The 23990-nt window shown below is 43.4% G+C and overlaps 1 protein-coding gene across 8 annotated transcripts in view; it reads right to left on the bottom strand.

Annotated features, from left to right (window-relative positions):
• FOXD2 (forkhead box D2) overlaps nt 1–23990 on the bottom strand; it is an 82002-nt gene that overhangs the window by 18680 nt on the left and 39332 nt on the right. For 4 of the 8 annotated variants that reach the window (XR_013230321.1, XR_013230323.1, XR_013230320.1 and 1 more), the window contains 2 exons: nt 14794–14871; nt 12645–12719 (listed from right to left, as the gene is read on the bottom strand). The exons of 3 other annotated variants lie outside the window; for them this stretch is intronic. The gene's annotated coding sequence lies outside the window, so the exon portion shown is untranslated. The remainder of the gene's footprint in view (nt 1–12644; nt 12720–14793; nt 14872–23990) is intronic. One more of the 8 variants, XM_077333822.1, reaches the window with a different exon arrangement.

The raw sequence follows: 23990 nt of genomic DNA on the forward strand, positions 1-23990 counted from the left end.
GGCTGCGCAGAGCCATGCTATGTCCTCACTTTGCAGCTGGGCGTGGGACTTTCTAAATACCTGGCGGGAGGTGGGACTATTTTGCCAAAGGCGGGAGAGTCCCGTGAAAAGAGACACTAATGGTCACCTTAGGAAAAGTGGCAGTTTCCCATCCACAAACTCTGCCCTGCCTTTCCAGCAAACTCTTCCAGGTGCCACTTGGCTTGATCAAATCAAACACATGCTTAACACAACCATTTGGTGGCCCAGAGTCCAGCTGTGACAAGTGTATTTAAGTTAGCCTAGACGTGGGGAAATCAACAGGATCCATAAGGCTTCAGTATAAAATCTCTGTGTTAACTATAAATATTAGAGTAAGTTTTTTCCTTGTAGCCACAGCCTAAATTCTCAGGTGATATCTGAAGACACAGATGTAGGAATGTAGGACTCTGGGAATTAGTGGGCAGCATTGAATTTTCTGTTTTCAGCCTTTCTAAAGTTTCTAGAGACTGAGATGCCAAAGCCGCTGGAAGTACTGAGGATCTGTACTAGTCCAGAAAACAATGCTACACAATCAGATGCTGGGGGGCCTGGCTGCATGAACAACAGTCCCTTCCACATGACTCAGATTTTTCCTCCATTATTCCATCTATTTCCTGGAGCACTGTAGGCATTTGCCACTGAACAGAGTAGGATGGTTTCAAATATTGCCCTTGATAACAATTTTGAACTAGGAACTTGTGCAATCTGTGAAGAATAACATTATAAGCCTGTGTTGCCAATACTACAACAAACCCCCATGGTCAACAGACTAACTTACTTACTATATTTATAGCCTGCCTCTCTTCTTGAGACTCCGGGTGAATAAGAGCACAAAAATAATGTCATGTGAACAATGCAAATGGACTTGGAGTACAGAATCAGTAGACAATGAAAACTACAACTGCCTAGCCCTAGGCAAAGTACAGTAGAGTTACAAACACAGAAGATAATGCAGCAAGAGCAACATTCTACCTAGGATAATTATTGGAGTGGACTACAGTCCTGATCCATTCTGGGCTGTTCTGTTCTGCTACAGTTCTATAAAAATACCTTCCTGAATCTTTGCTTTGCACATTCTACAATGTGATAGGCGTGTGGAAGCATCCCTGATCTTCTCCAACGGGTCATTCCCCAAGGTGGGAGCCACCACAGAGAATGTGTATGATTAGACAGTTGCCATTCTTACCCATTTGCAGGGTGGCACCTTCAAAAAGATTTGCATTGATAAGCAAAGCTGTCACAGCAGACCATAGCAGGAACGGTATGTGGGTCCAAGGCTTTATAGCTGATAAACCTCGGTAATCATCTCTGCAATGTCCCAAACAGAACTGCCAGCATCCCAAACCTTGAGATGCACTGGGTAGGGCCTGATGATGTCATAATCAAAATTATCTGGCTTCGAAGCAATGGACAAAAAAGGATAGTAATACATGATCCTCCACAACACCTATAATTAGTGATAACAAAGGATTATTTATTTTATTTATTATTATATTTATATACCGCCCTCCCTTTCAACTCAAGGTGGTTTACATTATAACTTTCATATGCAGTATAGTACAATGAACATTCATTTAAATGAATTTATTTAACAGTACAACTTGTATCAAACAGTATAATATAACAATGGTGCTTAATAACAACAACAGCAAACAGTGTGATGTAACAACAGTACTCGTATGACAACATCTTGGTCTGTCTGCACTGTGGTCCATTTTTCTGTTAGTGCAGATTATGGGGCTTCTGGTTGGTGGTTAGCAGCTTGTTCACTTGTCTTGGCCAAATGCCTGGTGAAAAAGCACCTTTTTGCAGGCCCTGTGGAATTATTTTAGCTCTGGCAGGGCCCTGATGCCCTCTGGGAGCTCGTTCCACCTGGTGAGGGCCAAGATTGAGAAAACCCTGGCTCTAGTGGTCCAGGAATCACCAGTTTATTGGTGTTGGAGGAGTGTAAAGCTCTTTGGGAGTATAGGTGGAGAGGCGGTTTCTCAGATACTCATGGCCCAGGCTGCATATGGCCTTGAAGGTAATTACCAGAACCTTAATCCTGATCCAGTAGACAACTGGTAGCCAGTGCAGCTATTGAAGTGCAGACCAGATATGGGCCCTCTAAGGTGTTCCCGTAAGAACCCTGGCTGCCACATTCTTCACCACAACAAAATCAGAGTCCAGTAGCACCTTTAAGACCAACAAAGATATATTCAAGGCATGAGCTTTCGAATGCAAGCAGTCTTCCAGGTCAGGGATAAGGGTAGGTCTGTGTAGAGCGAGTTGCAGAAATCTAGCCTAGATCACTGTGACTAGGTGTTCTGGGGCCAGGTAAGACATGAGTAGCTTGGCTTGGCGTAAGTAGAAGAATGCCAACTGGGCTACTTTTGCCAACTGTTCCTCCATGGAAAGGGAGGTATCAAAGATTACACCCAGGTTCCTGGCCAAGTATGCAACTAAGGGCCTTTTTGCACGGGGATCTTTGTTGCAAATTGGTCACTGAATGAAAAATCGCCATTTAAAATAGTGGAATTCGTCGTTATGCATACCTGCCTTTGTAGTGGAATCAGTTGCGTTTTTTAGCGTTTCCCACAGGCTTCCGGTCTCGGCAGAAATCGCTAGAAAGGAAGCGCTATTGCCAAGCTCGTCCCGCCCCTGGCCGTCAAGCAGCCAATGGGCAGCCGTTAGCATGCTCCCGAACAGCCCCTTTCCCTTTAAGGAAGGTTTAAAAAAAAAAAAACAGACCCATTGTAACGAATCTGGGTAGATTCATTGCAACGGAGAGACCCATCCAGCTGCCTGGGGTGTTTGAGCTGTCGTTTGATCGTTTGATCGTTAACACGCTGCCTCAGAGTGAAAAAAAAAATCCCCCCCCCTCTCACGGGCCCGATTTTCGGCTGAATGGAATGTGTGAAATGTGTGTGCTTAGTGACTGAAGGGGAGGGACTGAAGCCGGGAAGCCTCTGTTTGAGCTGTCATTTGATCGTGGCCACGCTGCCTCCGAGTGGAAAAAAAAAATCCTCCCCCCCCCTCACGGGCGCGATTTTCAGCCGAAACAGTGTGAAAAATAAAGGGAAAATACATCAGCAAACGGGCTTCTGCGGGCTTCTTGTGCTTAGTGACTGTAAACAGCTCTGAGGAGGGACTGCAGCCTGGGAAGCCTCACTGGCTAAACGGAGGCTCGCCGGTGCGTTGATCTCCACTCGCTCGGGGGAAAAAAAATGGCGATCGCTTCGCCGGAAGTTTGGAGGACAGGCTCAGGAGGAGGGACTCTGAAGAAACCGCAACAATGTTAACGCACAGGTCTTTATCGCTATTGTTGCAGATTGGTTGCAGGAGTGTATCGCTTTCCGGAGGGTGAATCCACTTTTTGGGATTCCCCTGAAAGCGCTACAACGAAGAGCTTTTTGCGGGTCGGTTTCAGGAGTGTTGCAGATTGTCTACGACGTCGTGGGTTATTCCAAATTAGTAGCGTTTTCAATTAGCAACCATTGTGCTATTTTGAAGCCGTGCAAAATGGCCCTGACAGTTACACCCCATCCAGGTTGGGCAGTTGCACTTCCTCACTGATGAGTTATGTTAAATAATTGAATACCTAAGAAGACAGCAAATTTGTCAGACTTGATGAGCTTCAGGCATTTGCTATCAAATCTACTGATAAATCCCAACTAGAATCTCCCAATGAAGTTCTTTTATTGCAAAATACTGACTTTCAGGACAACAGTATTATGTCCTAAAATATCCAATTAAATCATTACTCACAAATGTTTCTTTCTTTTTTCTGCATGTTTGGACTTTGGGACACTGACCCCCTGAAATGTAGGTGTGGCTCCAGCAATCCTGAGCCTGAGCCCCACCATTTGCAGGGCCCCCTCCAAAGCTGTTGCTCCCAAGGCTCACCAATAGTTGCTGCAGTGCAAAGCTGGGTGGGCTGCCTGATGGAGGCCCTGCCACTTGCTTCCAGCCCATCAGGAAAGAAGAGGACAGTGATGATTTAACGCCCTCCCTTCCCATTCTAAGATCTCAGAGCTCACAAGTGAAAGGGCAGAAGGTGGCAGGTGCCTGGAGGGGCAGGACACTAAACCTGAATCTTATTGACTGAGCATTCACGCATCTGACAAGGTGGCTCAAGCACACAAGAGCATATAGAACAATAGATTTGTCAGTGGTTGATGTGCCATGAGATCGTTCTTTCGTTTTTGCCACAGCAAACTGGCAGGGCTATATGAAATGGCACATTCATTCGGGCATATGCTGAGGGTCTTCTTAAGTAAATACTTTACAACTTTATTCAGTGTAAGCAGAGATAGGAACAGAAGGTCTGCCAAAGTCCTCCACAGTAGCTTGGCTGGCCAGCTTACCATAAGCCATAGGTAAATGCCGGTCTGGATATACTCCAGGTTCTGGTAGCAAAGAATTATAATAAAGCATGTAATTGACCCATGAATATTACAGGCTAACCTACCCGAACAGGTATTGAATTCACTCCCATTCTAATACAAAACAAATAATTCATACTAGAGTAATCCAACCATGGAATGATCCCATGGATTTCAATGATAATAAGATTTCAATAAAAGTAAATGGCCTGTGGCCTGTATATGGCCTCGTGCTTTGCACATATATACAAGAGCTAAGGCAGTGAGACTCTGTCTGGTTTTTCCTTGAGTGCATTCACGCCTCCCCCCCCCAGCTATACTTTGAATCTCTTTCACTCCAAATAAAGCTCTCCTTTTAAAGCACTGCTTTCAAGGCTTGGATGGATTAATGTATCCCTCCCTCCTTCTGCAGTGCCACTAATGTATCCAGCATTACCTGTTATTACAGTCGCTGTTATCTCCCTCAGCTAGCTCTATAATTTCCCTCAAGAGCCAGGTAGTATAATGAGAGGATTCTTTTGTTAACCTTGCAGCTCACAGTGCTTTTCAGTTAAGTTTGCCCATTCAGCTCTCCAGTGCTGGAGGAGCCGGAGGATTATTTTCTATGCATTAATATCGCATTCAGTTAAGCTAGTACAATCCAGGCCTGCAAAGAAAGAAGAGAAAGGTCTGCTTTTCACACAGCATTCCACTGTACCCTACTTAAATATCACTGCCATGTATAATTATCACAAAGTCAAACGTACCAATCAAACATTATAAAATGCCTAGTTTCAAAATAAGTGGACTGTGCCACACAGATATGTGCCAGATACATGTAACAGATACTGGAGTAAGGAACAGGGTTGAGGGAAATCCTCTTTTACAGGGAATTTCCATTCATATTTCAAGACTTTACAGCAACGAAGGAGGAGGGAGACTGTAATCCTTTGTCTGCTTAGTTGGGAGTAAGGCCCGTTGAGCCCCCTGACACTTTTACGTAGTTAGTAAACATGCACAGGATCAAGCTGTTCTTCTCTATCTCAGTCTTGTTTAGATGCAATAATATTGCATGTGTAATATTTGAGCCAGTGATTCAGATTAGGGACAGAGGCCAAAGGGATGTTCTCCTGCACAGACTTCACAATGACCAGGAGATGCAAAGATGTCACCTGAAGCAAACCCAGACACCAACAGTGCAGAAAAAGCTAAACTACATGATCAAGGACAGTTTTCTTGGTGAAAGATTTCCCAGTAGCTCAGGAAGGTAAGCCCCAAAAGATCACAAGAGGGTTCAGACAAGCATAGTACATGGATGGTTGGAGGGGAAGTCCATAGCTCTCTCCTTTGCCCCCTGCAGGGTGACCAAGGCTAGAGACTAGAACTGTTTCTTGGGCAGAATGTAATAAGGCACAGCAATTTCTGTGCAGTCCCTCTGCTTGAGTGGACACTGCATTAAGAAAGAGTTTCCATATTCCAGGGGAAAATTCAGAGTAGTTCCTAGTGTAGGTACAAGGGCTAAAATGAAGAGTAGTCTTATCACACTGTTCACAACCATAATCCTCTCTGAAGCCTGAGTCAAAGGCTTGTTTCCAACAGGCAAAGGAATCCAAGTCAAATTCTTCTTATCTCAAATAATTTAACAGATGGGGATTTGGATTGCCATTCAGAATTGACTTTGCTAGCAGATTTTTTTCCACCTGGGAGAGTTCATAACTTAAGCCTAAAATGGGTTTGCTGGCTATGCTCACTTCTAGCTGTCACATATCTCTTGCACCTAACCAGGGTCCAGAGTAATAATACCAGACAAGTGCCGTGCGGGAGGGGCACACAACTAGACAATCTCATGTGAGAGCCGATATAAACTTGGGGAAAAGCAAAGCTGTTTGTTTGAAAATGGATTTCTGTATAGCAATGAAGTCAGATGCTTCCTCCTCAGATACAGGAAGCATCAGGCTCCTGCCAATCAAGTACCTCTGTTAAAACCTTGGCCAGCATAGTTGTCAGTTCTTGAAACATACACAATACTTTTGTGGTGATGTGCACAATTTAAAAAAATGATTCAGTCATTTTCAGTTTCTCTTATTCTTTGATATTTATCATTTTCCTTATTGTAGCCAGGGCACTGTTTGGGATTTTTCATCCATTACTCATTTTCATTCATTTATGTGGAAAGTATTTCCATCTGTAACCTTGTTTTTGTTTTCCATGCATCTTGGAATAAAATTTCAGGGACTGCACTTCTTTCTGGAAGACTTGATATAAATTAAAAGTCTCACTTACACAGCAGGTATAGGAAACCAGACATGTTGGCCAACTATACAATCATCCATAAATTCTACAGAGTGAGACTTTCCGTTTTCTCCTTGCAAGCAAGCAAGGAAAACTAATACCTGCCCTTCATATCCATTGCTGAGCTCTGTTGATTTTAGCATTTGTCTCCCAGGGATCTAGGAAAGATGGGCAAAATTTTTTTCAATGAATGAAAACTGGGCCGGGGGGAGAGAGAGATAACTGGAGACTCCTTTCCTCCCTTGTAGCAGTCCTTCACAGAACTAACACAAAGAGTGCTTTTTAAGGTGTATTTCCCAGATACATGAAGCTATGCCCTTCATTGCAGAAAAGGACATCTCACCTGCACACTCCATTTCATTTAATAGTGTACACACATATGCACATACTTGCCATGCTTTATTTACATGTGGACAAACAGCTTCTGCTACACTGACTGATGGGATGTTAAAATGCTATACACAGAAACACAATGAGTGAACTGGAACAAACCAGTGTGGTACAGTCTGCTAAGTGTTCTGGTTGGACATTGACACAGTCAGGCACATATCAGCTCATTCACTCTCGCCTTGTTGCTCCTCATATCTCTTGGAGAAATGAAACTGAGCCATGAGGTGCCAGAATAATGGTCACAGCCAAACCCTACCATTATTAAAAGTTGATTGGAATTACTATGGTTGTAAATTATTACAGCTATTTTTAAATATTGTAAAGAGTTGTGAGCCTCTTGTGGCGCAGAGTGGTAAGGCAGCCGTCTGAAAGCTTTGCCCATGAGGTTGGGAGTTCGATCCCAGCAGCCGGCTCAAGGTCAACTCAGCCTTCCATCCTTCCGAGGTCGGTAAAATGAGTACCCAGCTTGCTGGGAGGTAAACGGTCATGACTGGGGAAGGCACTGGCAAACCACCCCGTATTGAGTCTGCCATGAAAACGCTAGAGGGCGTCACCCCAAGGGTCAGACATGACTCGGTGCTTGCACAGGGGATACCTTTACCTTTTTACCTTTAAAGAGTTGTCTCAGATTTTTATTCCTATTCTTACATCAAGTGGCTTTCAGTGGACCTAGGTTCAATCACAAGATGGAGGCAGCTGTTTCCAAATGCATTTTCCCTACAGACACAAAGATAATGCCTCCAGGGCTTGTTTGAAGCATCCTGCTCCAACGAACTGGGGAAAAGCAAAGATTGGCTCCTTGCTTTGGGGAAAAGGTGAGTATGTACCAGAAAACACATTAGTGGGTGTCATGATGAACTTGGGCACTACCTTGCTAATGTGTGGTATATCATGTCTTCTTTGACATTTTATGAAAAAATAAAACTAGATTTTCATTATTTGTTTTAAATATATGATTTTGTGGTGTGAGTATGAGGGATGTAGAACTGGCCACAACCAAGGCACCATTTTATGGGTGGAAGAACCTCACCTTTCAAGCTTTTTAGCACACAAGTTTCTTTCCTTCAAAGATTCAGTGACACGTGGTAGCATAGAGCTCCAAAACTAAGAGGCAAATATCCTTATCTTTTCCCCTCTAACCAATATTTTTGAGAAGTTGAATCAAAATTATTCATGTTCCAGGTATTCTATTCCAGAACAAGTATATTACAGAATAAGTTCAATATGCCAACCACCTATATCTTGACATCTTTCATGCTCATACATGTGATATGCAAATTATACTAATTGCTTGAGCATAAGTTCAAGTAGTTTCCGCTCTTGGATTTGTGATACATTTTAACTGTGGCCTTCTTCGCTGAACCCTGCTACAAGTAGCAATTATTTGTTATCAGAACAGAATAGCAATACAGACAGAATAGCAGAAGATACAGAGTACCCTGTTATTAATGCTGACTATGTAGCAAGCTTTCATATAATTTTCACATCTTTTTTGTTGTTGTTGTTGGTCAGGCAAAATGTCTAACAGCATTTTGTGGCCATACATATGTCCCTAGAAAGCTCACATGATTGCAACAACTGCTCAAGATAGCTAATATCTATTTTTAAGCAGGGACTGTGACTTAGTAGTAGAGCCTCTTCTTTGTATGCAGAAAGTCCCAGGTTCAGTCCCCAGCATCTCCACTTAAAGGCCTATTATGCACGGCCACTGAAACGGTGGCATGGAGAACGTGGAGGAGGAAGAAGCAAAGCAAACCAATTACGCACGGGATGGAACGCAATGGTGGCAAAACCCAGAGTATCTGATTATGCACGCGGCTACTCCGGAGCCACTTCTGGTTGCGCCCTGGTCCCGGGAAACTCCACTTTCTTCCGCATCTCGCTAACGCAGCTTTTTCGGCAGCATACGTTGACTCTGCACCCAGTTGCTGCCTGCAGCGTGTATAATTGGTGATTTTAGCCACCACCGTTCCACCCCGAATGCAGACCTTCCACTCTGTGCATAATGGGCCAAAATGAAGAAGAGTTGATTTCTATATCCTACTTTTCTCTACCCAAAGGAGTCTCACAGCAGCTTATAATCATCTTCCCTTCTCCACTTAAAAGGGTCCAAGTGGTAATATGAAATACCTCTGCCTGAAACCCTGGAGAGCCCCTCCCAGTCTGAGTAGACAATCCTGACCATGATTAGCCAAGGGTCTGATTCAGTATAAGGTAGCTTCATCTATGTTTCAAATAGTTCTCAGCATCAGATAACCAATGGTGCGGAACACTTTATTTCCATTTTTAGTTAGTGTGGCCATGAGCCATTGATAGACAATATGCTCCATGAATTTGATTAATCCTTTTCAGAGGTTGCTAGTGGACATCATAACCCTTCTATACAAAATAATTCCCTAGGTTTTTATAATGGTCCACAGAGTGTTCATTCTTATTGTTTCTTTAAAGCATAATGTTCTGTTACATGTCTAGATTTCTGTGATAAGCCCAAATGTGACCTCAAAACAAATGTGATTTCGCTGAGCTGCTCTTCTAGACACCTGCCATACTCATTTGTGCCACGATATTTGGCTGCTTATTTCAGTTTTTCTTACATAGTATACTTTTGGGAAAGGGTTGGAGATACACATCGTCATAAAGACCACATCAGGTTTAAGATTATCTTGTCTGGTTAGCTTGCTACCCTATTCATATTCAGTAACAATTGTTTAATATCTCATAGTAACCAAACTTGTCATTAAAATCCTAATGCGGGACCAACAAATTTCATCCCCCAAAGCTAGTAATTTCCAAGTATTGCTAAATTTTCCCAGCCTACCAAGGCATCAGTGCTGCAGTTACTTCAAAAATATTTTGCTCATGAAGTTCCTTCCTCCATTGAGACTAGCAATGTTCTTATTCAAGTCAACAGCCTTATTGCCTGAGCTCCTTGTGGGTGGTCTGATTTTCAGCCTTGAAATGTCATTAATAGCTTGCAATTTCTGTAGGAAAGTCATTCTAAGGCAACTGTTACCTCTAATCTGGATAGTTTGATCATCACTGATACCTTATGAAGAAAAAGTATCATTCCATAGGCAAAACTGAAAGGGGTTATGGGATTATTTACTTAGCAAGATGGGAGATCATATGATGAGTTGCCTCTAAGGCAATGGTTCTCAACCTGGAGGTCAGGACCCCTTTGGGAGTCAAACACCCCTTTCACAGGGGTCATGACAAGGCAAGCAGCTTGGCCGGGAGGGTGTCATCCACAGCCTTGTGTGGTAGATCAAGATAGAGTATTTGTCTGTCTGGAGCAGCGGAAAAGAGCGAGATCAGTATGGTGAGACAAGAGGCAGAGCTGAACTGAGAAACTGAGAAACCCCGGGGGTTTCATACAATTATGAACAATGGATCTTCATGCCATTGGTCAGTTTCGGTTTATTTTCTGTGAAAGAACACTTGTATGATTTTATGGTTGGGGGTCACCACAACATGAGGAACTGTGTTAAAGTGTTGCAGCATTAGGAAGGTTGAGAACCACTGCTCTAAGGAACAAGTATTTAGGACCCAAAGATGTGGGGAGAAAAATGCACACTTTCCCAGGAGCAAACACAAGAGCCTGGCTGAAAATCAATATAATCTATTTATGTCATTTCAGAAACTGAATAGATTTCAACTGGAATCAGGGGAGATGAGTTGTGAGTTTGTATCATGCTTAGAGAAATTACACTTCAGCCTTTCCAGTACCAGAAGGCACAACTATAAGTTGACTTTGCAATGGAGCTGATTTTTGCATGCATTCAAAGACTTTCAACTTCCAACTCTGCAATCAGAATGTCAAAATTCTGTTATGTTTTAGCAAAGAAAACTGCAGTCCATTTATCCAATTGCTCATTTTCTTCCCTTCCTTCTTCAGTACCCATCTTCCAACACTCATGTTCTTAATTTGAAACACATGTTTCAAGCAACTGAGCAGATGACTGTATACATGTACATCACTGGATGGCCAATACAGAAAACAAATAGATTACATAATTAGAAGTAGAAGATGGAGAAGTTTGGTTTTCTCTGATAAAACAAGACCTGTAGCTGATCGTGGTACACATCATAAATTGTTAATATCATAAATTAAAATGAAGCTGAAGAAAAATGCCACAACACTCATAATGCCAAAATACAATCTAAATAATATTACTGAAGAGTTTAAGGACCATATAACTTGACAAATTTACTTTGTTAAGTTCAAGTGAACACCATCCCAAAGAACTGTGGGTTGAAATCAGAGATATAATGAAGGAAGCATGCACAAAGACTATACTTGTGGCTAAAAGAAATAAAAATCCTCAGTGGATGACTGCTGAAACTTTTTAAATTGATCAAGAAAGACAAAATGTAAAAGGTTACAAAAACAGAATCAGAAATCTAAATGCAGCATTCCAGCAACTTGCATATAGAGATAAAAAGCTCTATTATAATAACCAATGTAAAGAGATGAGAACAATAAAAAAGAAGAGCAAGATATCACAAGACCCAATAAATCAAAGAGACCACTGTTAGGACAACATATGAAGAAAGAGAATGGCAATGGGCAAAAGAGTTAGACAAGGATGTATTTTATTTCCCTGTCTCTTCAGTCTATATGAAGAATGTATCATAAGGGAAATGGATTAGATTTAGATGAAGAGGATGTGACAATTGGTGGAAGGAACATTAACAATTTGAGATATGCAGATGACACCAAATTATTGGCAGAAAACAGTATAGACTTGGGGGATTTTCTGCTTACCTTTTGTTGCCATTATATTCCGGCCCCTCCATATGACATAGCCAACATGCAGCATCTGGGCAGTAAACGGCCAGCTACATCCTCCATTTTAAAGCGTTAGTGGATTCACCAACCTAGGTAGCGCTATCTAATTGAGAGCAGCCTGCAGCCCACCACCCAAAGAAAAGTATGGAGGCAAAGAAGCACTATGTCCAACTCCAAAGTCCCGCCTTCCCACCTGCCTCCCTCTCCCTTCTCCCAGGGACATTTTTTAAGAGAGAGAGAGAGAGAGAGAGAGTGAGAGAGAGAATTGCCTGGAGCAATGAGGAGGTATAAAAGTGTGCAGGCAAAGCCAAAGATTATTTTTCCTAAAAAGTGTCACACAAAGCATGCCCCTTGAAGTCCCCCCCCCAAAAAATCTGGAACGAGATTTGTTTTTTTTAAGTATCAAGGCTTGCGATTCCATGGAGTAGTGTTGAATAAAAAAAAAATTTAGCGTGCATCGTGGGCCCTTTAAAACATTGAGAAAGGAAACTGGTTGCCTGGCTTGATTGACAGGAAGAAGAAAGTCATGTGTAAAGTGCGTTGCTCTCTTCCACCATTTCAAGCAGGCATGTGGAGGGTGAGAAGCATGAAAAGGCAACAGAGAAGAGCAAGGCTGGAAAAAGGTGAGGAGGGGCCAGGAGGTGCGATTATATTTAGCATTACGCCATGCGGCTGGCATAATGCTATTTTTACAGATGTGTGGAAATGCCCTTGGAATGGCTAATGGTGAAACTTAAAGTAGAAAGTGCCAAATCAGGATTACAGCTGAACATCAAGAAGAAAAAAGTATTGTCCACTGAGAATCATACCACTTTAAGATGGATGATGAAACATATTGTTCAAGATTTTCAGTTCCTTGGCTCCATCATCAACCAAATGGGAGACTGCAATCAAGAAATCAGAAGAAGGTTGAGATTCACAGGAGGTGATGGTACTACTTTACTCTGCTCTGGTTCAGCCTCACTTGGAGTACTGTATTCAGTTTTGGGCACCCCAGTTGAAGAAGGATGTAGACAAACTAGAGCAGTGATCCCCAACCTTTTTATCACCGAGGACCGGTCAATGCTTGACAATTTTACTGAGGCCTGAGGAGGATAGTCTTTTGCCGAGGGACGTCGCTGCCGCCACCTGAGCCCCTGCTCCACTTGCTTTACCGATGGCGCCCCTGACGTCCCGCCACCCGCTGGGGGACACTGCCAGCAGCAGCTGCGCAGTGCCACACCAAGGGGAGCCCCAGCCATGGTGGCCGGTGGAGAGCACCAAAGCTGAGCCGGTGGCAGAGTGGCAGGGCAGCCCCCGAGGCAGCAGCCGGGGAGGAGGACAAGGAGGAGCTGCAGCCCAGTACCGAATGATCCATGGACCAGTCCCAGTGAAGGTTCAAGGGGGTAGCAGGTTACAGTAGATGAGTGATTGGGATGTGAGTGTCCTGCATAGTGCAGGGGGTTGGACTCGATGACCCATGAGGTCCCTTCCAACTCTATGAATCTATGGAATAGTTCATCTGCTACCTCTGAGTCTTTGCTGTTGCCGTTGAGGAAATTTTGATAAAGCCTCTTGTTCAGATTGCTCCAGTCTGAAATACACCCTTTCTGACATCCTCGATGAATGTAAAACTGCCTGAACCCTTTAGCTTTATCAACGAACAAATAAAACCCAAGTAAACGTTGTAAGTTTAATAAAATGAGCTGGGAACTATTTGAACCCAGAAAGCTACTTAAGAGCCCTTCTAAATATGATAGGTGTCCCTGGGTGCCCTGGGAGACACCACCATTTTAAAAACTGGGTTCCCAGACAGAAACTCCTTTAAACTGTGCTGTAGGAGCCCAAGTCTGGTCAGGACCACCATGGTGTGGTGGAGGACGGATCCTGCCCTCCTCTGTGCCATTTTTCCTTCCTGGAGCTGGAGATCTTCTGGAATTACAGTTAATCTCCATACCACATAGGTTGTTTGTTTATTTTTATAAAACATATTCTACTTTTCTTAGAAAAAATGGCTGCTTTAGAAGATGGATCATATGGTTTTGTAGCCTTCTGAGGTCCCTTTCCTCCCAAAACTCTCCTGTATTCCATCCTCAATCTGGAGTTGGCAACCTTACCAGGGGGAGCATGTGACTCAGTAATACCCCTGGGTATTTTTTCCTAGGTAGGAAAAGCAGCCCTGGGGGGGAGGATGTAGGATCCCCTTCTTCCTCCCCCTGACCACAACTGGGCCCACATGTCACACTGTAAAGGGGTTCCTGCCTGGGATATTTTAAAAATGATGGCTCATCCCTCAGGTGAACCCAAGGACACCCACCGCATCTAGAAGGGCCTCAGACACACTCAAGTGTACTACCAATAGGACTTTCCCCCCTTGAACAACAGATGCCTCTTGTCCCAAGTTTCAAAGTGGCTTTTTGTATATCAACAGAACAGATTTGACAATGCTGTTTCTGCCTAACTTGAAAAAGATCTGATTCAGAGGGCTTTCTAGTTTCTTGATCTGAATTTTTGTCCAAGAGTTCTGTTCCCTCTGATGTGATTATGATCAAGAGCTAGGTAGAATACTGGGACTTGGGGATGATTTGTAAAGCACCTTATTTCCATTTTTTTAAACAAAACCCTCCAAATGAGAGAGTCATTTTAATGAGATTCCCATCCTTTTGAGGGAAAATAAGGCAATCCCTCTTGTTCCTTCTTGACTTTCCTATAGAAGGCCTAAAACTGACCTTCTACCAATCCACTTTTCTGACTAATGTCTTCAACACTTAAAACACCACAGCATGCACATTCCAGTCACTGACCCCTTACACACGTAAATATTTGGCTTTAAGCTTCCATCTGAGAAAGTGCTGAGCCATCCCTTGTCACAACCGTGGCACTGCCTCCATGAACCTTACCAGTCCCATCTATCCCCAGAGATGGATTCCTTAACTACTATCGCCCCTGCACTGACACACATGCTATTTATTCACTTACCCTCATCTTCTGTACCTTTTCATCCTCCATGGAATGATCCAGAGGTGCAGAAGGGAGCAGTTTAGAAATCTGGAGTAACTGGCAGACAAAATAATGATCCATTCAGAATGATGTCTTCCTCCCTCACATTCCTTTGTCTTAACAGCTTGTCTTCCCCCTCCCTACTTTCATACACAAATATTGACTTGCCTGATACTCCCCACCTTTTGAGGTTGTATAAAGAAGCAGTAGCATTAATCTTCGACTGGCTTGATTGTTATTTGAACCTTTATTATACACCATGGTTATTTTCAAATTGTAGGGATGGGCAAGGACTGTATAGATATGTGTGCTGTAGCAGAGGTGTTTTCCTCTGCTACAGCAGTTGCCTAACAGAAAATATAGATTTAAATGGGAAGCCGTGTTGGTCTGAAGTAGTAGCACAATAAAATCAAAGTCCATTAGCACCTATAAGACCAACAAAGATTTATTCAGGGTGTGAGCTTTCGAGTGCAAGCACTCTTCCTCAGACTAAGAACTCCCTACAATCTTTGAACAACCTTCCAGAGAAGATCATTTTAGCCACCATGGATGTGGAATCCCTGTATACCAACATTCCATTCAGAGATGGATTACAAACCATTAGGAATACAATTTCTAACAACACCATAGCTGACTCAGCCACTAAACTGTGCCAATTTGTTCTCACCCATAGCCACTTCAGATTATTAGGCAATTTTCTGCTGTGAAATGTTTTTTTTTCTTGCTATCTGTTTTATCTGACCACAGTGCTGTATTAAAAAATAAATTTGAATTTGAACCACTTCAGATTTGGTGATGACTTGTTCCTTCAGATCAATGGTACAGCCATGGGCATCCACATGGTGCCTCAATATACAAATATCTTCATGGCAGACCTGGAGCAACGTTTCCTGAATGCTCACCCACTCACACCTCTCGTATACCTGCCATTCATTTATGACCTTTTTATCATCTGGACACATGGTAACGAATCCCTGGATACTTTCCACTAGGCATACAATGACTTTCACCCCACAATCAACCTGACAATGAACCAGTCTACACAAGAAATACATTTTCTGGACACTGCTGTAAAAATAAACAATGGATGCATAGATACCACCTTATACCGAAAGCCGACTGACCGACATACATACCTGCATGCCTATAGCTACCATCCTAAACATACCAAACAATCCATTGTATACAGCCAGGCCCTACGTTACAATCCCACGGTTTGCTCCAATCCCACACATAGAGATTCCCACAAATTATCTAGATCACTTGAGGGTTTGCCAGTACTGCTTACTATTGGGCAGGCAATAGTAAGGAAGGTTCTAATTTCAAAAGGAAACTACTATAGACACAATCACAGACAATTTTCTTAAGAAGGAAAACTGGGTGGAACCTAAAGAAACCAGGGTGGCTCCATAAACAGCTAACAAAAGAATGAATTTAAAAAGACTCATTTAGGAAATGGAAGAAGGACCTTATAACCAAGGAGAAATATAAACAAATTACTAATGCTTGTAGGGAGAGTGTTAGAAAAGCTAAAGCTCAGAATTAGCCTAGGCTAGCAAGAAATGCTAAAAACCAAAAAAGGGGGTTCTTTAGTTATATTCAAAGTAAGAAAAAGAACAGGGACATGGTAGGATCATTGTGGGGACCAAAACGTGGCACAGGATCAGGGGATGAAGAGAGAACTGAACTGCTTAATTCCTACTCCTCTTGAGAGGGGAATCATGCTCAACATAGCAAAATCATTTCATGTTATGAGAGATGGAAGTTGTAGCCTAGGATCAATATAGGAGTAGTCCATAAACACCTAGTTTCTTTAAATGAAACCAAATCCTCTGGGCCAGATAAATTGCATCCAAGGGTACTAAAATAACGTGTAGATGTAATTTCTGAGCCTCTGTCCATTATTTTTTAAGATTCTTGCAGAACAGGTGAAGTGTCAAAAGACTGGAGGCAGGCAAATGTTGTCTCCATCTTCAAGAAAGGGGAAAAGGAAGATCTGTGAGCTTGACATCTATAGCTGGCAAAATTGTAGAACAAATCATCAAACTGTTGGTCCTTGAGCAACTAGAGCAGATGGCTGTAATTATTAAGAGTCAGCTTGGCTTTCTCAAGATCAAGTCATATCAGACTAACCATATCTCTTTTGTTGAGAAAGTAACTACCTTACTAGATCATGGGAATGCTGTTTACCTTAATTTCAGTATGGCTTTTGATACAATTCCACATGATATTCTTATTGACACACTGGTAAAATGTGGTATGGAACCTATTACTGTTATGTGGATCAAAAGCTGGTTGACACATCGTACCGAAAGGTTACTTGTAAATGGTTTGTCATCTTCTTGGAGAACAGTGAGGAGTGGAGTGCCTCAGTGATCTTTTCTGGGCCCTGTGTTGTTCAACAGTTTTTGATAGTGTTACACCATTTTGCTAGCGTAATGCTATTTTTTTCAATGTGCAGAATGGCCCAGCCTCCAAAGCAGCCATTTTTGCCTGGGGAGCTAATCTTTATAGTCTGAAGATAAGCAGCAATGGCAGAGACAAAGGACAGCCTGCAGGCCGAGGTGGAGCCGGAATGGCATAGGTGTGTCCCACCTGTCCAATGGGCTCTGGGCAGCCCTTTTCAACAACAGTTTTTTAGAGCCTATTGTGTGTGTGTGCGTATGCACAATTGGCTTTATTGTTTATAATCAACCCAGAAAATGACCTCCTGAGAATATTTGATGGAAATTTTCTGAATTTATTTAGAATATTTAATCAAAATGTTCTCACATATCAAAGGAATGTAGTTTGTTTGCAAATATACATAGTGATCTATATTATATTTATAAGTAGGGCTGAGCAACAGTGATTAGCCCAGGAGATCCAGACAGATATTTGTCTAATGAGGAACCTCTACCTAGCAATACAATCTTGAGCAGTTACACCCATTGACTTCTTCCTATAACTGATGTCTGGTGTGTCCAACATTTTCTTCTTGTTTAGAGCTGAAAATAGAACTTGAACTGTCATCCGCATACCAAGTCATTGTTTTATCTAATAGGCAAGATTTCTCTATTGCATCTAGTCAACCAGTCACTCATTATTAATCGTCCCATATTTTGCTTTTGAGAGTCTGAGAGAACTGTATCCTTCTAGAAATAAGAAGTGGAAAGATCAAAAATCATTCAAAATCATGTTTCCATTTTGGAAAGAAATAAAGCTTTTTTTTAAAAATCAGAATCTTTGTGCAGGAAAAAATTTCAAGGGTTTTTTGGCAAGATTTCTTGGACTGGGATGCCCTTGCCATGTGCACACAAAAGAACTTCTCATAAGGTTCTAATTTCCTGTTCATTTTTATGTGGTCATTAATAAGATTCATAGCCTTAATGTACCATATACATTTTAGTAAAAAATCAGGAGAATGAACATAGTGCAACTTAACTCTTAAACTGCTGTTGGCTTCTGCTCACAATGCTGTGGGGTTTGTAATCCTTTAAGTTATGCTGAAGCAGTATGCTTTGGCTCTACCTAGTGGTACCTGACACTTCCTCAGCCAGTTAATACACATAAATTGGTTGCTCAATAAGATATCAAAAAAATGTTCAGGCTATCCTGTGATGTCAACTACAGGTATTAAAATATGAAGACCATGTGTTTCCCTATAAACTATCATCCTTCACAGAGAGAAGAGGTGTGCTGTTATTGATATGATCAGCATACTACTCAAGGCTTAGAAGGTGCATTAAGGACTCCACATTACACCAAAGTGTTATGAAATCTCTTTTAAATGTATTTAGTACACCTTTATCATTTCTTTCTTCCAGAGAGTTCAGGATGGTGTTCTTACCTCCTCAATTTTATTCTCACAGCAGTCCTGTGAGATCGGTTAGGCTTAAAGAGAATGACTAGGCCAGTGGTCCCCAACCATTTTATCACCAGGGACCGGTCAATGCTTGACAATTTTACTGAGGCCCGGGGAGGGTAGTCTTTTGCCAAGGGATGTCACCACCACCTGAGCCCCTGCTCCACTTGCTTTCCCGCCGGCACCACTGACTTACCGCCACCCACTGGGGGGTGCTGCCAGCAGCAGCTGCGCAGTGCCATGCCGAGGGGGAGCCCCAGCCATGGCAGCCACTGGAGATCACCAAAGGTGAGCCAACGGCAGAGTAGCAGGGCAGCCCCCAAGGCAACAGCTGGGGAGGAGGAGTGTGGCCCGGTACCAACTGATCCACGGACCAGGACCAGTCCCCAGACTGGGGGTTGGGGACCACTGGACTAGACCACAGATCATGGTCTTGCGATTTACCAGCTCAGCATTCCATCACATTCTGTGGCAGCTGTAAATCAATTTTAGGCTACCTTTACGGCAAGGTAGATCAGTGTTATGAGCTCCACCCCAACCTTTTTGAAAGGGGTAAAAGAAGATGGGCTGTAGGACGGTTTAAACCATTCACATTCTGAACCACTTCATGCCATCTTTTAAAATTAGTATGAAGGGCTGTGACTCAGAAAGTGCTGTGACATCTGCTTGGAATACAGAAGGTCCCAGTTTCAGTCTCTGGCAGTAGGTGATATAAAAGACCGCAACCTGAGATCCTGGAGAAACACTACCAATCTGAGTAGATAATACTGACTTGGATGGACCAAAGGTCTGATTCAGTATGAGGCACCTTCATGTGTTCAAGCAGAACAAGGATTTAGACGGGTTTCCAGGGTCCTGACTCACTTTTTCCCTCTGATCTACTCCTTGAATATGTAAACAAATTGATGGATTGATGCAAGTTCAAGGCCGTTATCACAAGGTCAAGCAATGTTATATCTCTTAAAATGCCAGTAAATTAGCAAGAGAATATAGCTTCTCAAGAAACACTGAGCATCAGTTACTAATGCTGGAAATATCAACATTAATTCCAAATGAATTCCTAAGAGTGATACCTTGGTGATGAGAGACTGCTCAAGAAGGATACGGGGCACCATCCCACATATACACACACCCTTGAATTTCTGACCAACTGACATATTCATTAAATGCCATTGTATTTCTGGCCAATCCACTGGTTTTGCACACTGTGTGCTTTTGGTTATAAACAATATAACATTGGTTTAGGTAGTAGTGCTGCATGCCAAAGACCGAAGTGATTGAACAAGCTGAACAACAACAACAAAACAGAGAGAGAGAGAGAGAGAGAGAGAGAGACTGCAGTTATTGTTAAATTCATAGGAGAAAAGGTAGAGCATGGAAGAAAAGCAGAACACCAGCATTCTGTGTATGTACCCTCCATCAAGATACACCCCCTCCTCCTCCTAAACTCAGATGTATAACATCTAGACCTAAAAACACTCTAAAACATGAGGGCATATGCACGCACACTAAACATTTAATTACATTTTAAAGGCATCGCCACGACCTTCTCAAAAAGCAAGAGAAGGACAATATTTCACCAGAGGCAAGGAAGGGTAAATAGAGTCTACCCCTTTATCTGTGCCATGATGGCATTTTTTAAAGAAGACTTTTTCAAGGTGAATCAGCAGTTGGTGGACCTTATCCTTCGCTGTAACAGTAAAGGCCCCTCTGAAACACTGGAGCTGTCAATTTGACCCAGCGTATTGTGATTAGAAATGAGTATTCAAGAAAAGTGTAATATGCCAGCAGGAGTTATAATCTCTTCAGGATAGCAAGATTCCATAAGATACCTTTCTGGATTCTTTCACAATTATCATAGTAATAATAATAATAATATTTATTATTATTAATAATAATAATTATTATTATTATTATTATATTTATATTTATATTTATACCCCACCTCCCCCCGAAGGCTCGAGGCGGCTTACATAACCCCGTCCCCTAAAACCATAAAATGACAATAATAACCAATAATTTACAGTAATTGTAACAGCAATGGCGTAATCTACTCATTTGCTCTCCGCATCCTCATCTACGGCGGGGGGTGACGCTCTCTACCGCCAGTTTGTGAGGGGGGGGCTGATCTTCTTTCCGCCCGGCCTCAGTTATAAGCCTGGCGGAAGAGCTCCGTCTTACAGGCCCTGCGGAATGCTGGTAATTCCCGCAGGGCCCTCAGCTCTTCCGGGAGCTCATTCCACCAGGTTGGGGCCAGGACCGAAAAGGCCCTGGCCCTAGTCGAGGTCAGGCGGGCTTCCTTGGGGCCGGGAACGACCAGTAGGTTAGCCCCCGCAGAGCGTAAAGCCCTGCGGGGGATATAGGGCAAAAGGCGGTCCCTCATATATGCTGGGCCTATACCACAGATGGCATTGAAGGTCAAAACCAAAACCTTGAACCTGATCCGGAAGGCGACCGGTAACCAATGCAGCTGCCTCAGAACTGGCTGGATGTGAGCCCTCCATGGTGTAGCTGTGAGGACTCTAGCAGCCGCATTTTGGACGAGTTGCAGTTTCCGGATCAAGCCCAGAGGCAGGCCGGTGTAGAGCGAGTTACAGAAATCTAGTCTAGAGGTGACCGTCGCATGGATCACTGTGGCCAGGTGTTCGGAGGACAGATAGGGCGCTAGTAGCCGAGCCTGGCGAAGATGGAAAAATGCCCGGCTAGCTACCTGTTTAACCTGTGCCTCGAGTGTTAGTGAGGCATCAATGGTCACCCCTAAATTCCTGGCCTGAGATGCGATATTAAGTTGCGTCCCGGCCAGAAAGGGTAAGCGCGCTTCCTGATCTGCCCCCCTACGGCCCAACTACAGAACCTCCGTCTTGGAGGGGTTGAGTTTCAGGCGACTCTGCTCGAGACATCCAGCTACGGCTTCCAAACATCTGGCAAATGGATCTGGGGGGGAGTCCGGGTGGCCATCCATGAGGAGAAAGAGCTGGGTGTCATCAGCGTACTGGTGGCAACCCAGCCCATAGCTCCGTACCAGTTGAGCCAGAGGGTGCATAAAGATGTTAAATAATGTAGGAGAGAGCACCGAGCCCTGTGGGACCCCACAAGAGAGCCGGTAAGGGCCCGATACTTCCTCTCCCACGGCTACCCTCTGTGTCCGGTTTTGGAGGAAGGAGCATATCCAGCGTAACGCTGTACCCCTTATCCCCGTACCGGCAAGGCGGCTCGCTAGCAGCTCGTGATCGACCACGTCAAACGCGGCCGACAGATCTAAAAGAACTAGCACAGCGGAGCCACCTCGGTCAAGCTGGTGACGGAGGTCATCCAACAAGGAGACCAACACAGTCTCCACCCCATGACCAGGGCGGAAGCCAGACTGGTATGGATCGAGTGCCGAAGTATTTTCCAGGAACGCTAGGAGCTGGTCCGCCACAGCCCTTTCCACCACCTTACCCAGGAACGCTAGATGCGCTACTGGGCGGTAGCTTGCAGGGTCATGTGGGTCCAGGGATGGCTTCTTGAGGAGAGGGCACACCATCGCCTCCTTCAGCACCTCAGGAAACTCCCCCAACTGGAGAGAGCAGTTAACAATATCCCTGAGCTGCTCACCTATCCGTCCATTCCTCCCCTTAAGGAGCCAAGACGGACAGGGATCAAGGGGGCAGGTGGTTGCCCTCATCCTCCCCAGCAACCCGTCCACTTCGGATAATGTTCTTTATGGGGAAAAGGATTGCAGAAAGCCTGATATTTGGTTTTCTTTGTTGTTGTTGTTGTTGTTCAGCTAGTTCAACCACTCTTCCAGCGCCATGGTGCCGCCGCTGCAACCCCCCAGAAAAGGCTGAATGACCTCTTGAGAGGTCACGACCCCCATATTGAGAACCGCTGGCATAGGTGATAGACCGCCAGCCATGCTACTCTTGTGATCTGTGCCTCCATGGAGAGGGAGGCATCCAGGATCACATCCAAGTTCCTGGTGGAGTCAGCCATAGATACTTGTAAGCCATCCAGGTTGGGCAATCGAACTTCCTCATTTGGACCCTTCCTGCCCATCCACAGAACCTCTGTCTTTGAAGTGTTGAGCTTCAGACAACTCTGCTTGAGCCACCTCATCATTGCTTCCAGACATATGGTTAAGGCTAAGGCTTCTGGCTCATTACTGATTTGTGTTAATTTTTATTATTTCACTTTTAAATTTTTAGCCAACTTCCTCTAGGAAATTCACAGTGAAATAGTATTAAAAGTAAAAAAAAATTTTAATAATCAGCTAGATTAACATACACAGCTAAATTGCTAGATTATTCCTGCAGTCAAGTGCATCTATGAATATAGACAGTTAATCCTACACCCAGCATTCCAATGTAAAGACAAAAAAATCAAATAAAAGATGTAAGGCAATATTTCATTCCATCAAACTCCATATGCCCTAGCTCCTGAAATATGGAAATAATTTAGTTTATGCTAGTTTCTTAAAAAACAAGGAGAATAATGCATCTCCCCAATAGAATGAAAACCTCAATAATAGCAATGTTTTTTCTCAGCTGGATGGAGCTTTGGAATCCAGCGAACTTTTGCTAGAGGTCAGCCAATTCAAGATCAGAATGTGCAAATCTGATCCAAATGTAACAGCAAAGGGTGGGGGCTATCAAAGTGTTCATGTTCCTTGTACATTTATTCTGTTAAACTTGACACTATATATATACACACTTCATACACATAGAAAGGCTATTTGCCTGCTCACATGAGCAAGGGAATACAGGTAGAATGTCTGCAGCAAAGAATGAGAACATAAAAAGAGCTCTGCTGGATCAGATCAATAGTCCTAGTCCAGCATCCTGTCTCACACAGTGACAAGCCTGTTCTTATGGAGGGCCAACAACAGGGCATAGAGGCTGAGACCTTCTCCCGACTATGCCTCCTGGCTCTGGGATGCCTCTGATGGTGGATTTTCACCTCAGTTGACATGGCTAGTAGCCACAGATAGATTTAGCCTCCATGGATCTATCTAATCCCCTTTTGAAGGTGTTTATTCCTGTGGCTATCACTACATTGTCTAGCAGTGAATTCCACATCACTCACTGTGTAAATCAGTATATCATGACCCTACTGCCTATCAGTTTCATTGTATGCCCTCAAGTTCTAGTATTTTGGGTGAGAGGGTTCACTATTTCCACCTCCTACATAATTTTATAAACCTCTATCATGTACTCTCCCTTTGTTGTCTCTTTTCTAAACTGAAAATTCCCAGACTGTTCAGCCTTTCCTCATAGGGAAGGTGCTCCAACCCCCACTCATCTTGCTTGCCCTCCTCTGCATTTTTTCCAGCTCCTTCTGGAGATACAGGGTG

This window comes from Paroedura picta, chromosome 4, assembly GCF_049243985.1.
Source record: "Paroedura picta isolate Pp20150507F chromosome 4, Ppicta_v3.0, whole genome shotgun sequence".
Classification (NCBI taxonomy): domain Eukaryota; kingdom Metazoa; phylum Chordata; class Lepidosauria; order Squamata; family Gekkonidae; genus Paroedura; species Paroedura picta.